The sequence below is a fragment of the Crocodylus porosus genome, unplaced genomic scaffold (assembly GCF_001723895.1).
Source record: "Crocodylus porosus isolate Cpor-Errol unplaced genomic scaffold, CroPor_comp1, whole genome shotgun sequence".
Classification (NCBI taxonomy): Eukaryota; Metazoa; Chordata; order Crocodylia; family Crocodylidae; genus Crocodylus; species Crocodylus porosus.
This window is the reverse complement of record NW_017728943.1, coordinates 97,100,600-97,122,074: the sequence shown is the minus strand read 5'-3', so window position 1 is coordinate 97,122,074 and position 21,475 is coordinate 97,100,600. Positions and strand designations below refer to the sequence as shown.

Below are 21,475 nucleotides of genomic sequence, written 5' to 3'. Positions count from 1 at the left end.
GGCAGGCAGAAAGGGAAGACGCTGGCACAAAGTGAAGCAGCCAAGATGGCTGCCACCCCTGCCCCTTGCCACTGAGAGCTGCCTGTTGTGCAGCCCTGCCCCTCTCCACCAATCCAGCACCAAGGGGTGGGTCTGCATGATGGACAGCCTTCTCAGCCAATCCGCAGAAGGGTGGAGCCATTGAGCTCCTGCCCCCTCCCCCCTCCAGAGGGATAGTGAATGGGGCCCGCCACAATAAGCCCATAAATTTGGCAGCCTGCCTTGTTGATTTGGGTAAGTCCCTACTCATAAGAAAAACCTGTCTGGGAGTTTATTGGATATTTTAAAGCAGTGGCAGGCAAACTCTGGCCCACCAGGACATTTTATCTGGCCCATGGGGCCCCTAAAAAAGTTTAGAAGATTCATGTTTATCTGCTCCTGCCTGCCTGTCAACAATGACAGGAGCCACAGGTAGTAGGACCCAGGGGAAGCCAGTGACAGGACCCAGCAGCAAGGCCTGCCCATTCCTGCTCCCCTTCCCCCAACTAGAAGCCAGAGACTTCTGGCCTGGGAAACCTGGAGCTGTTCCATCTCCCTCTGCCCAAGAGGGAAACTTAGATAACAGTTGGGGGGAGGCAGGGGAGGACTGTGGGCAATTGCCCCAGTGCTTGGGCCTGGGCTGGGCTGGCTCCTGTTGAGTCCTGCTGTTGTAACCATGCAGCCAAGAACCATGTGGTGCTGGATCATGGTGGCAGCAGGCAGGAAAGTGGGGAAAGTGTTGAAAGGCAAAAGAGTGGCAGTGAGCAGGCGTGTGCAGCAACAGTTGAGCAGGAGTACAGGGCCTGTACTGGTGTCCTGGGACCTATGCCAGTAGGGGTCCAGGGCAGGGTGGCAGGAGCATAGGGCCCAGGCTGGCAGGGGCTCTGGAGCTGGGCCAGGCTGCGTCAGCATGGAGAGAGAGGAGCTAGCCCAGCTCCAGAGCCCCTGCCAGCCTGGGCCCTACACTCCTGCTGCCCCGCTCTAGGCCCTGCTGGTGCTGGCCCCGCACTCCCACCCAGCTGTCACTGCACGCCTGCTCACTGCCACTTCCTTGCTTTCCAACCCTGCTCTAGCACCACATGACTCCCAGCTGCACTGCCAGAATGTGGGAGCACAGGGCCCATGCTGGTACCCTGGGGCCAGGAGCTGGGGGGATGAGGGTGGGAAAAAGTGCATGCATCTGTGCAATAAAGGGAAGGGGAGAGAGACTGAAAGAACAATGAGGGAAGGAGAGCGCGTGTGCATACACACGCGCGGAGAGGGAAAGGTTGTAGGGCGAGTCCCACACAAACACCACACCATACATATGCACCCACATCCCACCCTGCACTGCCATACATACAGACCCCCATACCTCCGCTACCCTCCCCACCACACACAGCTCACCACAAACCCAATACCCACCCAACACCCCACATATCCACATGCACACACACACGCTCCCTCACCCTACACCTATCCTCCCTCAGACCTCACATACCCACACAAACGTGTATACCCATCCCCATGCCCCACAATATACAGAGTAAGACTTTATTTTAAGCTATTGTGCAATCGCCTCTATGTATACTACAGAAACGCATGTAAATCAAGATAAAAATATTTTTTGAAATCAAACTAATGTTGTAGATGTTCAATTTTTAGAATATAATTTGGTATTTTTCTGGTTCCGAGATGGCAAAACTCATTGCTGAAAGAAGTACTTTCAGGGGGCAAAGGGGAAGACTTGTACCAGGGAACCATGTGGCCATGGTTGTTGGTTGGCAAAGGTCAGAGTGTAGGAGGCGGGACTTCCAGTCACAAAATGGCAACCAGGGGGTGAGGGTACCCTTGCAGCCCTCAACAGTTCACCAAAACTCTGTAAGCAGCCCTCCAGCCAAAATAATTGCCTGCCCCTGTTTTAGAGGATGAGATTAGGATTCAAAAAGGCCTTGATAAATTGATAAAAATGGTATGACAAAAAGAAATTCAATAATGCCAATACAAAATTCTACATGAAATGGAAAAACAATTGGCTGGACTGTAGTATTGCAGAAAAAGACCTCGACCTGATCACAAGCTGAACAGCTGTGAAATAAAACAAACAAGCACTGTTTACCAAGATGTATCAGCTAGTGTCATACGCAAGTCATGAGATGATATGGACCCATACTAATAGAGTTAAAATGTGACAAGGAAGATTTAAGTTGGATATTTAAAAAAAACCAAAAAACAACTTTCTAGTTATATGGATGGTTAAGCATTAGAACACAGTATGTCTGTTCCATAGGTTGGAAACTTGAGCGAAAAAGTTAGAAAAATGTTGCTTGGCATGGTTGAGATGGTGATAACCCTGCCTGGAACAGGGAGCTGAACTAGCTGGCCTTGCAACAGTGAGGGTCCCACCTGCCCTGCCCTATAATTCTATGTCTAAGGGGCCCAAATCCAGAAAAGGAATTCAAGAATTTAAGAGAGGACATTCAAAATCAAATCACTGCCTTGCTTAAAAGCATACTAATTCATAGACAAGCATAAAGTAGAAGTATAAAAATACAGCCTTTTCTCTGTGAAGACAGCACAAACATGGCTGGGGAAAGGGATCAAACTTGCTCACAGAGCAACTAAGACAGTTGTAAGAAAAAACTTGCAAAAAGAGCCCAAGGACCCTGCTGAAGCACAAGCTCTGCACTCCCAGATGTCCCTCGCATCTGGCAATCCTGTCAAGTCTTCTTGTTGCAGGTCATCACTGCACCCTGGCTGGTTGCACTCAGACTTTGAACACTATTGTAGCCTTAATCAATGAGCTCCCTCACTGCACCCAGTGGTGAATTTGAATGAGACACGAGAAAATAAAGATAACCGTGGTATTGACTAATGGGAAAAGTACAAACATGATAATGGCCCCAGATCCCAAATCTACTTAAAAATAAAAAAAATAAATCAAACTTCCAGTTGTGCTAAAATATTTCCACAAAGGCTTCACACTCAACATACTTCCGCTATGCCCCATGCCTGCTATGCTTGGGCAACTCCCTTTGCAACCCCTATTAGTACTTGAAATAGTAACTCACTTTGAGGAACATCACACAGGAACAATGAACAATGCAAGTCTTGAACATTATGAGCATCGTTTGTTGGGTTATAGTGTAGCACCACATACCACTAGTTACAAATTTTAAAGAATGTCAACTAAGTCAAAACATTTAACCAATTTTGTATCTCCCTTAAACAAAAATATTCTGGAGTAAAAGAAGGAGAAAAAAAAAAAAAAAGAAGGAGAAAGAGAAAAAAAACAGGCAGTTCCAAAGGTCTTAAACTAAGTACTCCTCTCTGGAATCAGGATTTGGTCTTAAAAAAAGACTGAAAATTCACAACCATTCTTTCATGCCAACTGAACAGGATGGGCAACTTGGGTTTTATTTATAGTGTAGTAGTGGTCTGTCACAGAAAGCAACAAAATGCACAAACCCTTCCTTGAAAACTTCAAATCTTCAAGTTTCCTGTATTTCATCGCATTGTCAAATGTTGTCAATTCCTTAAAACACAGATGATATGCATTATAAAGTTCTTTGCAGCCTCTAGCACTGTAGTCATAGCAATGCAAAGCTATTGGTACAAAGCCATCTGTCACTATACTTTGACACTGCCAATTCAAACTGCATAATCCTGTGCAAGTCTTACTTCCTCACAAATTTATACGGAGGCAGATTTTTAGGGAGGATCCATTCTACAGTGTTTATTTAGTCTTCACATTTTTTCCTTAGGTGTTCCTCACGTTTACAAGTTTCTATGCTGTTAGATGTATTTAGACAAGTGCTTACTTCCTCCTCACTAGTTTTACCTTTTTCCTGGAACACATTAAACTCACATACATTACAATATAAAATTTAAAATAAAAACTAAGCTGCAAGGGAAAACCCCATCTTAAACAACAGCGAGAACAGAGAAATAATAGCCAAGTAGTCTTCTGTAAAAACTCTTTCCTCTTTTTTTCTTAGCTTGGCAGTTTAGGTTGGAGTGGTGCTGTAGCCATGACAGTCCAGGCAATATATGAGAGAACAGTTTATTCAAAAACTTGTCAGACTTCTCTTGCAACTATCTTTTATTGGACCAACTGCGTATCACAAAAAAACCCTTGAAAGAGAGAATCAAAGTATTTAAGACAAATAGTTACCAGTTTATCCCAGTAGTTTACCCCAGTGACACTGTAGTGTTAGCATACATCATATAAGATTAAAATTTGCTAACCCAAATATACTTCATGTTGTAGATCGCTTGTCTCTTTCTTCCTGTTGCAGATTGTGGCACAATGATATTATCTCCTTCACAGATATGAAACTTCCTCTTAAACTGAGGAAAGCAAACTACCGTATTTACCTGAATCCCAGACAACTTTGAATTTAAGATGACCACCCAATAATTAGATATTATACACAGAAAATTTAGAAATGTTATCATTTTCCATATAGAGACTCTAATTATTGGAGGGCTGTCTTAAATTGCCTGGTCCCCACCATGCTGCAGCAGGCAAAGCAGTTGCATTCAGGAAAGCAAGCAGCCCAGGGGAATAGGCAGCCTGACCCCTACCCTTGCTGACCCCGCCCCCCCACCAACTTGTTCGTCCTACCACTGCACCTCCCCCAGTGCTTGTGCTCCTTGCACCTACCCCTCTTCCACCTGCTCCTCCACTTGTCCCTGCCCCCCACACTGACTGCTTCCTGCTTTTTTCCCCACCCTGCTGCCTACACTCCACCTTCACTGCCATGTAACCTCCAACATGGTGCCAGCTCCAGCTCCAGCCCAGGACACAGAGCACATTCTGGTGCCAGACTACACCCAGCTGGGAGCAGTGGCAGTTCCAACCGCAGGACTGGGCTGGAGCCAGAGCCAACGCTGGGGCTGCTATCATGGCCACTGCTGCTTCTGGGCTAGTCAGGGACTAGAGGCCCAAGTGAAGGTAAGAGGTAATATCAGGAGGAGTGCAGAGGTAGATGGTGAGCAAGAGGTGGTGCAGAGCAGAAGCAGTGGCAGGAGGGGGATGGGACCCCACATGTGGCGTAGGCAGCAGGGATCAAGTAGCAGTTGCAGCTTTGACCCCAGGCCTGGGTCAGGACCAGAGCTGGAACCAGCGCTTGTTCCCTGTTTTGTAGTCAATTCCATGAGGCAAGGGTACTGGGCCAAGAAGGGGTGCCTGCCAGACTGGAAGTGACTGGCATACTGTGGATGGGCAACCAACCCTTTTTCATACCGACGATAAAAAAAGGGTTGGCTGCCTGCCTGCAGTATGCCAGTCACTGCTGGGGTCCATGGCCACTTTTGGTGTGCAACATAAAAAGGTTGGGAACCCCTGCCATATGGGGCTTCCCCTTCCCCTCACACTGAAAGGGGTGATGAGGACATCTCATCTTGCATTTAAGTAAATATGGTCCTATGATTAAGAAAAAATATGACCTGTATCACAGCATATTTTGCTTTGTTTAAAAGAGTTTTGTAAGGCACCATAATGTTTAAGATACACAGATGACATGGAAATTAATGCTCCATAAAGCATTTGTTTTACATGTCAAAATTTGGTTTTAGAGTCTGTTTACCACATAGCATGGTTATTATTTTAGGCAGGAAGCACCTACATGTTATTAAATAAAGTCACAAAAGCAGAGAATGGAGCATACTGGAATTATAGCTCCTCATGCCCCAATGGCATGTATTATTAAGGCATTAGGTCAATTAAAGGTTTTGGAAAGTATAGGTTTTTTGGGGGGAGGGTCATTTGTTAAACTGTTGGCATTTGGGGGTTTTACATTTAAAAAATCTGGCTTCTGAATATACCCAAGAGATAAAATCTTCACCTTTGAAAACCTCTGTTTGCTTCCTTCAAATGAACAGCCTGGGGGTGGGGAATCTAATTTAAAGTTGCACAGCCAAGTCAATTCCCTTTACCTAATAGGTTTTCCCTCCCATCTCCTATCACTTCGTAAGAGCTCAAAACTTTTTTTTTTTAAATAAATTTCAAAGAAGTTTATGTCATTTGGATGAAGAAGTTACAAAATGATGACTCTGAAACTAGGAAGAGAATTTAACTTTTTACATGCTTTAAGAAGCAGAAAGTTTTTGCAAGAGGCAACAACTGTACTCATATATGGAACATGAAAGCTATCTGTACACCATATCTTGTTCTACTGCTTGCAGCCATTCTCCTTTATCTAGTTTTTGCTGTCCAGCTGATGCAGTTAAGAAAAACCTGCTGCACCCATTCTTGCATTACATTTTTACAGCACATACTTCACTAATGTCAGAACTTAGTCTTCCATCACTCAAAACTTCCATAGCACATAAAGGAAACATGGACAAGATGGATTGTGTTGGACAAGAGGGTTGTGCAAAGATTTATACTAGTAATGAAATACCTCTCCAGCGATGATAATTTTTCTATGTTTTGATAAACCAATTTTTTGTACCTTTAGATGTCACATCTTCCAAAAAGTAGTGAAATTAGATTTGATAGTGTAATCGTATAATGTTTAAAGGCATGAGAATAGCAATCATGTTTAACTCAGATATTTTTTAGCTCTTCATATTCTTGGTACAAAACCAAGTGAAGCCACCTTTATTCAGAATGGTCTTTGAAGGTAACCAGACTCAGCTCAACTAGAAAAGATCCATTATTTTGGAACTGAAACTTGTCATCTAGGGCCAGAGGATTATAGAAGTCAAGAATTCTCATCTGGCGATAAGGAACTGCCAGGAACAGGGGGACTCTGGCATAAAATCCCTAGATTAAAAAGGGAGACAGAGCTACAGGGAGTAGATGGGTCCTGGTAGGAGACCCTGGAGCAGGAAAGAACTCTTACACATAAGCGTCCAGTGAAACAGAAATATTTAGTAATTGTCAAAACACCTGCAATTGAGAAGACGGCACTAGGAAAATGAAGGTGAAGCCTGGAGAATAGGGCCCAAACTAGATGCTAGGAACAAGGGACAACCAATTAGGCTACAGACCATAATGTCACTTTGCAGGGAGACATGGACAATGCAACTCACTTTTGAAAAGGAGCTTTTAGTTTTTCAATGTTGACTTATTCTATCAAAAAGATTTCTGTGCCCAGGTGCTTACCCCACTGTTATCCACACATGCACCTTCTAAATAACCAACATTAATAACTTGATTGGGCTTTGCTTAAGTTGCAATAAATAATGGTTCTATAACGCAAGGTATTTTAAATAAAAATACCAGAGTTTAAACTGACACTTCCATCATTTTATGGTGTCTTGTGTTACTCACAAACACGCGTAATGTTACTGACAAAGATCAAAATACTTCACTAGACACCTGTAGATTGAGCACCTGAGTAAAATATAATCATGCTCTCAGTTCACAAGGCTCAGCACCAAAAGCACCAAAATCCAAAAGCATGCAGGGGCCCGGTCAGCTTCTTAACTAGCAGTAAAATCCTTGTATTCTCTCAAGCCCACTTACTGCAGGTTTAGTGAGCTGCCACTCTTAACATCTCTCATGTAAAAGGGAGAGGGAAGATCATAATACTTCAATAAAGTGCAATTATTATATAATTGGGCATCAAGACTCAACACCTACTGAAATATATGGTGTAGGGCCCAGTTCTTATGAAACTAATTGTTTTCAGACATCACCATGCCAGTTAATCTCAAATATCTAGAGATTATATCTATAAAACCTAGAGATTCTTTAAATAAAACCTTAGATCCTGAAAAACAAGAGAGCAACTTGAAGTGCTAATACTCCATGTGTTCCTGAGCAGTGTTGCGCCTAACCTAAACTAACTGCAAACTGCAGTGAAATCTGCAGGAAAGAAAAACAGCTACGTTTGCTTCAATATCCTAAATATTAAAATTAATAAACAAAAACAGCATTTTAAAATATCTAGTAATTGATAAAATACAGAACCAGAGTAAAATGAACAAATTAAATCAATATTAAAAGCAACAAAAGACATCAAGTTCTTAGCTAATTTTAGGGCAAGTTTATAATGTGATGATTTACACAGAAAGACTTCAGGCCAAAGATGTCCTCCTTATTACAGATTAAAGAAATTGAGAACCACTGCATTAAAGTAGAGGCACCTCTTGAAAGACTCAAGGCACTGCTGGGAAAATGGCAGCTCTAAGTTTTCTATTGTTTTTTGACTAAAGAGATACAATAGAGTAATTCTTCTGTTGCAAAGTACTCAGAAGACAACAAGTCAAAAATGGTGTTGGCAGCTTACAGACGTGAAAAAACCCCACAAAAACGAAAACAGTGCTTTACCAGAAGAGGAAATGCCTCTGTCTGACCCAGCTCACCCAGCATCTGTGCAGATTGGGTGTTTCAACAGGGCTTTTATCTAACACAGAATTAAATTGATATAGGTATCTAATAGATTCAATCAGCTCTTAGATAAAAGCACCAAAAAGCCCTGCTGAAGTGCACGATCTATACAGATGTTGGGCAAGCCAGGGCGCTGGCGTTTTTTTTTTCACAACTATAAGCAGTCTTTGGTGTTAAGGATTCCTCTTTGAAATCTCTGTATTCACCTTGTGAATCATATTTGTACAACTAACAGTGCTTACACTGTATGACACCCCACAACATCCTTGAAAGGAGCTCAAGGAAAAGGCCTGTCATCAGAATCTGGACTACAACAATCCTGAGATGCATTAAAAACTCCATCTACCTTTGCTCTCTAAGGACTGAGAGAGACAAGAATAAATCTAAGCAAGCACTGAGTTGTAAAAGTACTGTATCGTCTGAAGGTCTGGTACCATCCGTGTTGATACTGTATAGCCATATTTTGACTTTGGGGAAAAACCTATGCTAAAAAACAAAACCCCTCCTAACCAGAGTAAACCGATGATAACATGAAGACCTACATAGACTAGAATACACTGCGCTCTGCTGACACAGGAACTCACACAACAAGCATTTTACGTCCCATACACCAAAACATTTATTCTGCAATTCAAGATGCATATTAGTACTGAAATGCACACAGGGATGTGTGCTATTTTGTACAGCACATGGATCCTTCTTAAAAAGACTCACCCCTCCAATTATATAAGATTTTTTTCAGTACATGCATAAGAACAAGTGTAGATGTGCAAGTGCTTAAAATCTGCACATATCGAGGTAAAAGTTTCACTGAACTACTACGATCATGAAAGTCCAAAATAGTTAAGTAACATTTAGGCAGGCGTAATAGTTACTTCAAAAGAATAATAATTAAAAAAAAAAAAATCAAATTCAACTGCCTAGCCATTTGTAAATTTTTTTCATGCTAGCAACAGATATTTTAAAATTATTTAGATTGCTTGTTAGAAAGCAAGAATAATTTTATAGGCAAGGACTAGGACTCATGACCTCTGTAAAAATCTTGGCTCGGGCACCGATATCTAAAAATCAAACTGGACAAGTTGCTTGCTTTGTGCTTTGTTCTTTATCTATAAAACATATGAATATGTCCATCTTACTTAATATAGTTCAGAATCAACAGTCTAAGTATAGGGCCTAAAAAGATGGAATGCGAATCTCAGACAGGACTTCTAGATACCATCCATGTAGAGCCACCATAAATTAAAGAGAACTAAAGCTGCCCCTCTTTGAAACAGCAGACAAAAAACAGAAACAAAACTCTCTCTGACAAATCATACTATATCATGTTACAGAAGTCTATTGCCAAAAGGGTTCATTCTAATACAATAATCAAATTTAAACTTCAGTGCTTGCTGCAAAACAACTGTTAGTAAGATATGGTATAAAATTTTAACTTGGAAAGAGTGAACTATAGCAAACAACACAAGTTTACCATACTTTGTTTGGTGTGAAAGATACCAGAACTAGATAAAAGACTCTGGCCTGACAAAACTGTGTGTTAATAAGCTGCCTAAAATAAGCAAGCAGCCCTGTGGTCAGGCTTATACAGTGCATGAAAATTAGTTTCCTACAGCTCATTATGTACTTAATTTCATTAAGAGTGACCAGCTGTTTTCTTAAGGAGAATCATTGTACTAAAACACAAAACAACCCCCCCCCCAAAAAAAACAAACAAACAAAAAAACAAACCAACTGTCCAGGCGTCTTATTGCACCAGACTGATTACAAATCCAGCTCTGAAGAGACAGCAGAATGAGCACAACAGGAACTGAATTTATAGGTCAGTCTAGACAGCCCAGGCAAACGTATGTCTATGAATAGCTCCCACTTTTTGTAGTTTTAATAAACATACAAGTTACTCTCAAGTTCAAAGATGTCATACAGTTTTCTATAGTACAAACATTCACAAATCAACCAGCAGTTCTTAAAGCATAAAAAGAAAAACTTTTCAACTTAGATCCAAAGTTCTGTGTAGATCAGTCCTTGTAACAAACAGGAAAACAACCAAATACCATACAGTGGATGCGCATACAGTCAGAGCAGAAGGATACTGCAGTTGCAACAGGCATCCAAGATCATTTAAATTAACATTATGAAAAATAATCTGGTACAGTACTGTGCAACTATACCTGGACTCAAATTTCAAAATAAAAGCAGTAACGATTAAAGAGGAAAAATATGAATGCACATGAAAATGAGTCATCGCTGGCTGGTAAAACCTAGTTTTCTTGAATGCTGTATGAGGAAAAGAACTGGTTTAGCACACCCAGGAACCCCAGACTGGAAATTTCACCATTACAAAATGATACTACTTCACATTCAGCAAAGCTAAACCACAGCAAGAATACTGTCACTTCTAAAGGTGCAGCTTGTGGCAGGAAGCCACCTTTGTTTCTCCCCAAAATCTCTGCTCAGGGACAATTTGATTAGGATGGGCCCAGCAGAGGAGGCACACCTTTACCCCATCTCTTTAGGTAACCTAAGATGGACACATTCCTGAGGGAGGGGGGGAAACCTGCTCCCTCTGCCTATGTGACTGGTATCAGCTACCTGGGTGAGGGGCTTTTACCTGGTGGGCTAGAGTCTGCCCGGCAACTAGTTTTGTATTTCAAATTGGTTGGCCGACAGCCAACAGGTGCTGGCCTCCATTGGACCAGGTGAATGAGGTCACAGGGGCTATATAAGTTAAGACTGCCCAGGAGGATGGGGCAGCAGCCATGCGGGGGACTCAGACTTAGGGAGGAGCTTGACCTTCTGAAACTGGCTCTCTCCCCCGTAACTCATGAGCTAGGAATGGCCTGCCTCCAGAGGGAATCTCCAACAGCCTCTGGATGATGCTTGTGAGTAAGCTACTTGAGATCTGGTTAGATCCATAGCTGGCAGCAACTCAGATGCATGATCAAAAGGCTACCTCAGCCAGACTGTTTTGCTCTATGGGATTTCTATGATATTGCTCTGTCTTGTACCCTATTTTCACCCTACCCCTGTAATTAATAAAGTTCTCCTTTGTGACCGGTGTAGGAGAGTTATTGAGGGGTGGGTCTAAATTATGCCTAAGAGGCCCCTTAGGTCTGCAGACTAAGGGAGACTTTCCTTTTTGGCCCCCGACTGGGGAAAGTGCCCCAAATGCCTGTACTGGGTTGAGTACCCATAGGACTATTAGGCCTGTGTTTCCCTGAGGACACAGGGCCGAGAGAGTCCCTTCTCAGGGTGGTGGAAGCTTATGTTACCCCCAGGCTAGCAAGTTCGCTCCAGGAAGGTGGTTAGCCAGACACGAGGCACCCAGAGCCTGGAAGCTGGTTAGGCGCAGCGAGGTGGGTGGCTTAATGCAGGAGTGCCCCCTACTGGCCCGCCACACGCTTACAAGGTATACTTGTTATAATGTCTGAGTGGAGATTGAGGCAGCTTCATTGGCCTTTAAAAAATAAAAGCCAAAAAGTGTTCCTCCTTTGTACTACTCTTTTGCTATATGTAGAGATTCAAGCTAGGGGTAAGAGCCTTTTGATATTTTTCAAAATGGATTAGTCCGTGGCAATCAGCAATCCGACGAAAACTATGCATCTCCATCCAATTTGATGCCTCATCTTATGATTACAAGTTAATCAGTCAATGATATAGTTTTTAAGAAGTTATAATTCATACCTGCCAACAGCTGAATAGTGCCTTGGATTTGAAAAAATAGGCTCAGACCTTCAGTTTCGGGGAATGTTCACTGACAGGAAGCTTAAGGCTGCAACAACGTGGCTCCAACAGAATATGGAAAAGGTTCCTTTAGCACGGCTACAATCCTCTTTGACAGACCTGAGTTGTATCTAGAGATGCTGCTATGCGCTATACAAAAATTCAAGTCATACGCCTTATAGCACAACAGATCTGAAGTTTCTCTATCTTCTCTCTCGAAAATGGAAGGCATCAGAAGAAAACATTTTTTTTTTTTTAAAATCTCATCACACATTATAGGAAGTTTGTGTAAAAGGTTATCTTTTCACAAACTGTCTGCTCCTTGGACTATGCAGTATCTATACTTGTAAAGAGGACAAATAGTAACTTGTGCATAACACTTCTAATTTTCTAAATGTAGTTTCTCTGCATACTTCTACATCTGTGCTTAACCAAATGGACATAAAACTTTCTCCAGAATGTCTAGTTAACAAATTTTGAAAGACAGAATCCATCTTATTCTGAACTACAAAATAGATTTTCATATGTTCTTCCCATGAAAAACAACCATTTACAAAGTTTCCTCAAAATGCTCAAACAGGTAAATGCAACTATGATTCAAAGACATACTGTTCTTTAACTGACCTGCAACTCAAACAAACACAGAGACTGAATAAAACATTGTTTCAGATAGTTTACAAGAACATCATGTGCACATAATGTGAATAAACCCACATGACTGTACTGTTGCGATACATGCTCATGCTTCCTTGTGTTAGATGATCAGCCACGCTGAAAGCTCAGTCACACCAGTGGCAACTGGTGTGTTCACTTTCTAATGTCTTCCCCTTCAGTCATGTGACATTTGAAAGCTAGATTGTAAACTCTACTGGGTACAGTCCTTAGCTTTTTATGTCTTCTTTGAAATGCCCAGCTACTTGGACACAAACATAACTATTATAAATACTACTGCAAAAATATAATTTAAGGGAATGCTATAATGATATCACTTCAATTAGTTGCTATGCTGCTTCAGAATAGTTAACTTAGTGGCCAACCATAACAAGAAGCCTTCTGTCCTGTTCAGAGAAGAGGAAAGCATGTGTTCTCAGACCTATTGATCATGAAAGTGGTAATTACTACTGAGCAGTCTTAATGATGTACTAAATAAGATTTAGAGGTCAAACAACAATATGTATAGCTCAGTTAATATGAAGATTAACTATTTTATTCCAGGCCATAGAAGGAGAACCAGAACCTCTTAACAAATGCAAAATGAGAAGAAAATTACCTTTAGTACCACATTAAAACCGGAGCGCTCACAGAGATCCGAGTATTTCTTTGCTTAACTTCTAGCCACAGGATATCACAGTGACAGGATGACTGCGTTAACTCACAGGTATAGTGATTCATGTTAGTAATATGAAAATCTACCTCGTCTTCCACTTATGTGAACATAGCCAATGAGGGCAAATGGCAAGATATGACTTTAAAAGTATCAGAGGACAACTTCAGTGGGGGACAGTTGGTACAAAAGCTTGCAACTACTGGCAAATGTTCCAGAGAAAAGGGGTGTGCAAGTTTGGTCAGAACAAGTGTTTTCTAAACAGGATATATACACAAGTGGCTGACAAAAAAAGAGGTACCTTTAAAAAGAAAACTGAGCGACAAAGAGATACTTGTGGTAGAAAAGGTTTAGAAATGGGAAGGCGTAAGTTCTTGTTATTTCCCACATGGGCCCAAATTAGAACAGAAAAAAAGTAAAGTACCTTACACAACTGAAAAAGATTGAAGACTTTTATCCTAATGCACAGAAGCATACGCTTGGAAGAGGATGTGAAAGTGTTTGGGTCTTGATCTCACATAGATCAGTGACTTGTTAAACTGGAGAGGACCAAAAGACAAACTAATTTTGCCACACCCTCAGATAAGCATTCAATTTCATCTTAATTTGTTCTGTGCTAAAACAGAAGACCCTGACCACATCAATATTCACTGAAAAGTCATGTTATAACAACCTGTATTGTCTCTGACTAGTCCCATCCATGCAGAAAAACCCTTACCTGGAGCATTAGCAGGATATCTATTCTGTCTCAGATCTAGTTTTTTGGTTAGATTGTCTGGTAACATTTGCTTTTATTTCACATGCTACTTTTCAGAAGTTTTTTGTAACTGGAAGTCCAGTTACAAAAATAACAATTAAGAAGTGCTATTTCTCCTTTGTGCTTCAATTTGATTTTTTTTTTATTGATATCCAGGCATTTTTCCTAGTTAATAAAACTATGTGCAACTTTTTTACCCCATGATCTGTATTCTAGCTTCACTGAAACAAAATATTGTGTTAGGGATTTTTAGTACGCAAGTTATAACTGTATTTACTCAATTCAAAGATGAGGTCTCAGCTCCCACATTTAACATGGGAAACCCCTCCCCCCATAAAAACTAAAAAAACCCCCCACCCCACAGATGTTGTAGCCTACCCCTTCTCCACTGCTGCCTCTGCACTCCCTGCCTCTCCTTCCTGCAGCCTCAGCACCCCACCCCCCCCATCTCCATCCCAATCTGCAGCCTCTGCCCCTGTCCCTCTCCCCTGACCCTTATTCCAACAATGGCAGGCTCTGTCCTTACTCCAGCCTGGGGCCTGAAGCACAGCCCCAGCCTGACCCTGTATAAAGCACTGCCAACTCCAGGCACAAGGGAGGCAAGTAGGGAGGGGTCAACCTGCCTGCACCCCTTACCACCTACTTGCTTCCATGTGCACCCCTACTGCTTGTCTCCCACTGGTCCCCATAACACCTACCCTACTGCCTGCCCCCCTACCATTGTTCTCCCTCCCTGCTACAGTCATGGTAGAGATTAATTTAAGATAATCCTCCAATTCTGAGATTTAAGTTTATAAATTTTCCATGTATAGAATCTAATGATTGGGGAGTTGTCTTAAAGCCAGGGTCATTTTGCATTTGGGAAAAATATGGTAAGTAATTAATATAGGTACAATGTTTTGAAATAATTATTTTTCCTACCAGAAACCCAGCTATTCCAGGCTAGAGGGTCTTGCTCTTCTAATCAGGGTCCTATCAAATCACCAAATTTGGGGCCAGGAAGAAATTTTTCCCCTTACAAGATGCAATGTTATTCTATCATATAGAAGAGGCAAAAAACCCCCAAAACAATCAAAGTCCTTTTCCTGGAAATTTTGGGTATATATTCATTGATTCCTTGCCACTGCAGTGGCAGGACGTTGGCAATATCCAAGCCTCTTCTGCTTTTACGTGTGGTATGCCATAAGGTAGTGGAGCTCAAACTTTTTGCGTAGAGGACCAGGTGCTTGTGACTTAAGTGCACCATGGGACTCCCCTCCAGTGGGGGAAGAGAGAGGTGGTGGCTGCCAATGTGAGAGAGAGAGGAGCCTGGGCACTGAATTCTATTTTGTTTGGATCACCTGCCTATTGGCAAGTGCCCAACTTTTGTTGTTGTCACTGCTGCTGCAGAAGTCAAGATTGCTCCCCACCCTGAATCTTATTAAGAACCAGAACACATTCATCCCCTTATTGCCACCCTGAAACATAAGTCAGATGTCAACAAAATTATGTTAAGATTTATTCCCTTCTAGACAAAAGTAACATAGTAGACATGCACCAAATTAAATGCAAATTTAAAAAAAGAGGAAATGTGTTATCCAGTAGTCTCTGAGGTAGAGAAGACATAATGTAATGTTTATGCTTCCATATTTCCTTTTAATTATTTAGAAATTGTTTTAAGACAGATATGTCTTGCTCCCACTCTATGCGGTGCTGGTCAGGCCACAGCTGGAGTACTGCGTCCAGTTCTGGGTGCCGCACTTCAAGAAGGTCGTGGAGAACCTGGAGAGGGTCCAGGGGAGGGCCACTCGTATGGTTCAGGGCCTCCATGGCCAGCCCCATGAGGAGAGGCTGAGGGACCTGAATCTCTTCAGTCTCCGCAAGAGGAGACTGCGGGGGGATCTTGTGGCTGTCTACAACTTTATCAAGGGCCACCAGCAGGGACTCGGGAAAAGTCTGTTCACCAGGGTCCCCCTTGGAGTCACCAGAAACAATGGCCACAAGCTGAGGGAGGATAGGTTTAGGTTAGATATTAGGAAGATCTATTTCACGGTAAGGGTGGCCAGAGCCTGGAATAGGCTTCCCAGAGAGGTGGTGTTCTCACCTTCCCTGGAGATCAAGAGGAGACTGGATAGGCACCCGGCTGGGGTCTTATGACCCCTGCCACCCCCAGTGCTCCTTCCTGCCCATGGCAGGGGGTCAGACTAGAAGATCTGTCTAGGTCCCTTCCAACTCATTGATTCTATGTCCCTACTCAAAGATGGGCTAACTAAACTTTACTTAGCGCGGGCTGCCAAAAACCCCAACCCTTGTTCTTAGCTGGTTACCCATCCTATATTTTCCTAGCATGCTCATTCTAGCTGTGACAACAAGTCCCTTGGAAACAAAGTACTTTTGAACTTAAAAACAAACCAACAAACCAACCCATCTAAATAAAATCCTATTCTGGATCTAGACACTTAATTGAGAGATAGAGACTTTTGAATTTTTAAACCTTCCATATAAAAATATTAAAAATAATATAAAAGGTGAAAGTGCGACAGTGTGTGGCCCTTCCAGGGGTTGAGCATAAAACACTTGTCAGTAATAAAATTACTAATATCACCAGAAACAGAACTCCCTTCCCTGCAATGCCCTCCATGGGGTTATACATTTAGGACTGGCTATCCACTTGCTACCTTACAAAGCATCCCCTCGATGGCTCCGCACAACACAAACTGGTCCATATTTTGTTGCAATGTGAAGTGACCAAGCTCAAATGAGATACACTCCTGGACCAAGAAATGGAAGGGGAGAAAGATACAGCCAAAAGCTAAGTCTCTACTGTATTTGCCAGTAATCTACTTAAACCAAAAGAAGGTGGTAGGGGTGGGAAAAATTCAATGGTGAAAGTTATTTGCAGAGCATGTTGCAAAGTTCATAAAAATCAAGCTACTTTGGACCAAAGAAAGAAGAAAATTCTAAAGCTCTCTAATATTTGTTTGTCAGCAGCTTTCCATTATATACCAAGGAAGCATGAGCTTCAGGGCCTTTGCCGATCTTATTACCATGGTAAAGAACTAGAGGCAGTCTGACAAGGAGGTAAGGCTCTGAGCATATGGGACACAACTATACAGCCTTGTTGCAGAGCCTATGCCCACTGCCAGAAAGCAGACATGGCTTTGGTGTTTTGTAGGTCATTAGCAGCAAGCTAAACTCTACACAGAAAAGCCACTGAATGCCACTGCAGACCACAGAACACATCATGAGGGCACATGAGGAAATACATTCCCTATTCATTTTGGGCACCAAACCCCTTTTCTTCAATTTAACATTTATTCTCAAGTACAGCACAATGCAGTGGACCAAGCACAAATCAGCAGAAGCAAGAACCATGCCTGCATCCTCCTAGACTGACACACAAAAAATCTCCTATCATAGTTCATACTAAACCTGAGCCAAATATAAACACAAATCTAGTCAAATTCTCAGCTCATAAACCACAGTACCAAATGCCTGAAAAATGCTCTCAGCAAGATGATGTGTCCTGCAAAATCTTTTGGCTGTAAGCCCCGTCAACAGGATTATTTTAATCAAGTGGAATCTCTGCCAGCATGCTCTTTTCATGCCCCAGTCTCAACCAGAGATTTGAAAAGGAGCTGCACTATACAACTCAGGGGAAAAGTAAAATTGAGTGCCCTTAACATATTAAAAGGCACTAGATCTTATGCTCAATGGCTAACATTTCTCATGTCCTGACACAGAAGTCAACGTGGCACCTTGGAGAGCTCTATTTAGCAGCTCTTTTGAGGTAAAACAGAAATTGCCCAGCACTATCCTAAGATTACACTGAGCAATGGCAGAACAGCACTCAACATCCAGCAGCAATTCAACAACATCTTTGATCAGAAGTACCAGACAGGTCTCTCAATGGTGAAAGTCACTCCAAATACCTGATCTTATCTGAAGATCTTCCAATCCTTATCCACCACTAGACTGTCTAAGCAACTGTCACACTGTACCATCCACTGGTCAGAAAGGCTGACAGAAGCCCAGGAAACTCAAGGCTTCCAGTTGTGGGGGAGAGTCTTTATCCCACCCCCTCACTCCCCCAATAATATTAACCAGAAAAACTGCAAGAGAGGACAACAGTTAACCAAGTTGTCAATATCAAGTGATACCTTCTTAAGCAAGTGCTATAAAAATATTTCAAACAAAGAAAACCCCTAAAAAAACCCAGAAGACCTTCCCTCCATTAGCACAGCACCTAGAATTACCAGTTTTCTTTAACCAGGAAAAGATTTGAAGTAAAGGTGTGGTACGAAGGTCTGTCAAGTGAACAGTCTTTATTCCCAAAGACCAAAAAAACTATCCCCAATAGATCACATAAACATCTTAGCAGCTTCAGAAAGCAGGCATTTACTTTTGCACTCTAAAATTTCACTACATGCCATGTCACCTTATTTGACAACAACAAAATGATTAGAACACAAGACATCCAAAACACTGCACAGAGAACTACTGATGCAACTATTTCACTGCTTGTTGAAACATGATACTCAAACATACTACGCTAACATATCTTTGTTTGCATTTCATATTTACTTACATTATTCTAGAGCAAACATAGATTTATAACAACAGTACAAATGTGGAACGGTGTGTATTTAAATAGTATACTGAATTCTTAGGAAAAGAATTGACACTAAAAATAAAATCATTGGTTGATTTTTAGTTTTTCATTTCCACAGTTGACATATCTATCATTGAATTCTTAACATGCCCTGTGTTAAATGTATAGATTACTGAGAAGACGGAAGAGAGAGAGAGAGAAGATAAAAAGCAGTATTGTTAATTTAAGACGATTTGTTAAACCGAAATACTTCAAACTGAAAATCCACACACTGACTACAATTTCTTTCAACAGCAAACCTTTCCAGATTTTAAATAAAAGATTGTTCCTTAGACTTATATGAATCAGGATACAACTCCTGAGGTTTAATAGGTTTTAACATCAGTTTTGTTATTACAGCCTCAGTAGACATTTGTATTGGATATGCAAAGATCTACATCCAAGATTTTACACAAAAAGGAAAATGGGAGGAGAAGGAGTTACACTATCACAAAAGATGCCAACTTCCAAAGTGATACTCAGAAGAAATATTCACTAAGCTGGGACAAGTAAAAGCAACACATTTTCCCTTGCGCTATTTATGACACTTGCAGTTGAAGAGTAAATGAATCTGAATTAAAATCCTCATTAGATTTGTGTTCACATTCTGCATGAAAATCTTATGTCTACACTCTACTTTATCTCTGGATAATGTCCTCTGTGAATGCGTGTTCAAACACCACTTCTATGCCAATGATTTAGAGGTGCCTCTCAAGTAAAGGTTCGTCTACTTCTGTCAAAACTAAAATCTTTACCTGTCTGTCTCACTATTTCTACCATCAACTTGAGCTCAACAGGGCTAAAACCAAGCTCTTACCATCACACCAAACCTGTCACTACCTATTTTCTTGAGGACTGTGGACTACTCTGCCATTATGTTGGACACTGAAACCTAGCACCCAGGTGTCAATTTCAGTTATGATTTCTCTCAAGGTCTCATCCAGATTATTCCTACCAAGGATTTAAGAAACAGCCTCTGGAATCTGCACAGCTAAATTTCTTGACCAAGCTCTCATCACCACATCTTGATTACTACAGATAACCTTCTCTCTGACCCCAATCTGGTTCAGCTGAAATCCATTCAGTATGCTGTTGCAAAGATCACTATCTTAGCTCATCATCACTCTTGACCTTACCTGCCCTTCTTCTGGATTCTTCCCATTGCTTCCTTTCACTTTGAAGGCCACTCATCTTACACCCCCTCCTATCATTCTCTCTCAATTGCTATGGAGAAGTCATCACCTTGCAGCATCAATTCATGAAGCTCATTAGCCACTTCAATTTCCAGAAAAAGTCCTTGAGGAAAACACAAAGGTATATTCACCCTTGAGAGAAATTCCTCATACACATACATAAAACCATGCTACCCTTCTCCAAATTGCTCTTTAAAACTTTTTTCCTGATTCCTTAAATAAATAAATAAATAATGCTGTGTTTGGCTTGTTCTGATCAGCCCTCACAAAGAATGTCTTTCATTCAAAAGCTTACCTAATTCCACCTCAACTATACAGTTGGTTTGATAAAAGACATCAACCTAAAAAGTCATTGGGCTTGAAGGGATGGGACTTCCAGAGGCATCAAGTCCAACCTCTGCCTCAGGTAGGATCAGGCCTATCCAAACCATCTTATACAATCCATCATCTAAACTCTACACAAGCCTACCATCAACCCCGACAACACAGGCCTCACACCCACACCTGCCACAGGTAACAAAGGGGAACTTGCCCCTCAGTAAATTCTGAACCATTCATAGAATCACAGGAAATTAAGGTTGGTCTATTTGCCACTTCAGGGGTTCGTGGGAAAAAGGCTAAAAAATGAGGGTTGCAAGGGACTTCAGGGGGGTCACCTAGTCCAACCCCCTGCTCCAAACAGGACAATCCCCAACCATCTCATCCCAGCCAGGCTTTGTCCAGCCGAGACTTAAAAGCCTCCAAAGATGCAGATTCCACCACCTCTCTAGGTAACCCATTGCAGTGCTCCCCCACCCTCCCAGAAAGAAAGTTGTCCTAATTACAGCCTAAACTTCCTTTGCTGCAACTGGAGCCCATTGCTTCTTGTCCTGCTCTACCACAGCACTCTTACGCTACCCAAAAGCCAGCCAGACCCCTGCCTGAAGCAGCACCAACCATGCCCTAAACTCTGCACGAGCCACAAAACACCTGCAGACATTCGCTAAGCCTGACGAAGGCCGTTTGTGCCGGAAACCTTGCAAAGAAGTGTTTCCAATGATTTCGGTTGGTCTATTACATAAAAGATATCACAATTAACCCAAAGACCCTTGTCTGCCTACATCCTCTACCTGGGCACCACACAGACCTGACACCCTCCGGCTCCTTCTGCTTCTGCCACAGAGAAGCTCCAGTCCCCCTGCCCCGCGCCCCAAGCTGATGGACACACGCACACCACCCCCGCAGTGCTGGGCCCTCACCCGGCGCCGCCGCGGGTCCCGCCGCTCCGCTCCGCCTCCCTCTGACAGCGCCTGGCGCCGGCCCGCCACCCGCGCCCCTCCGAGCCCCGGTCACCCGGGAAACGCGGAGCCCGCCCCCCGCGCAGGCCGGTGCCCGGCGCCCAGCCGCTGACATCAGCAGCCACGACAACTCCGCGCGCCAATGGGCGCTTGCCTGTTGCCCTGGGGAGGAGGAGGGATTTCTGAAGGGGCGGGGCTTCGTAGGCCTCGCCCCCTCCGTTCCTTCAGTC

General features: G+C 42.5%; 1 protein-coding gene across 1 annotated transcript in view; it reads right to left on the bottom strand.

The window, feature by feature from the left end:
* Positions 1–21,251, bottom strand: part of LYST (lysosomal trafficking regulator) — a 122,266-nt gene extending 101,015 nt beyond the window's left edge. Inside the window, exon 1 of the mRNA XM_019549833.1 lies at positions 21,207–21,251. The gene's annotated coding sequence lies outside the window, so the exon portion shown is untranslated. The remainder of the gene's footprint in view (positions 1–21,206) is intronic.
* Positions 21,252–21,475: the final 224 nt, after the last annotated feature.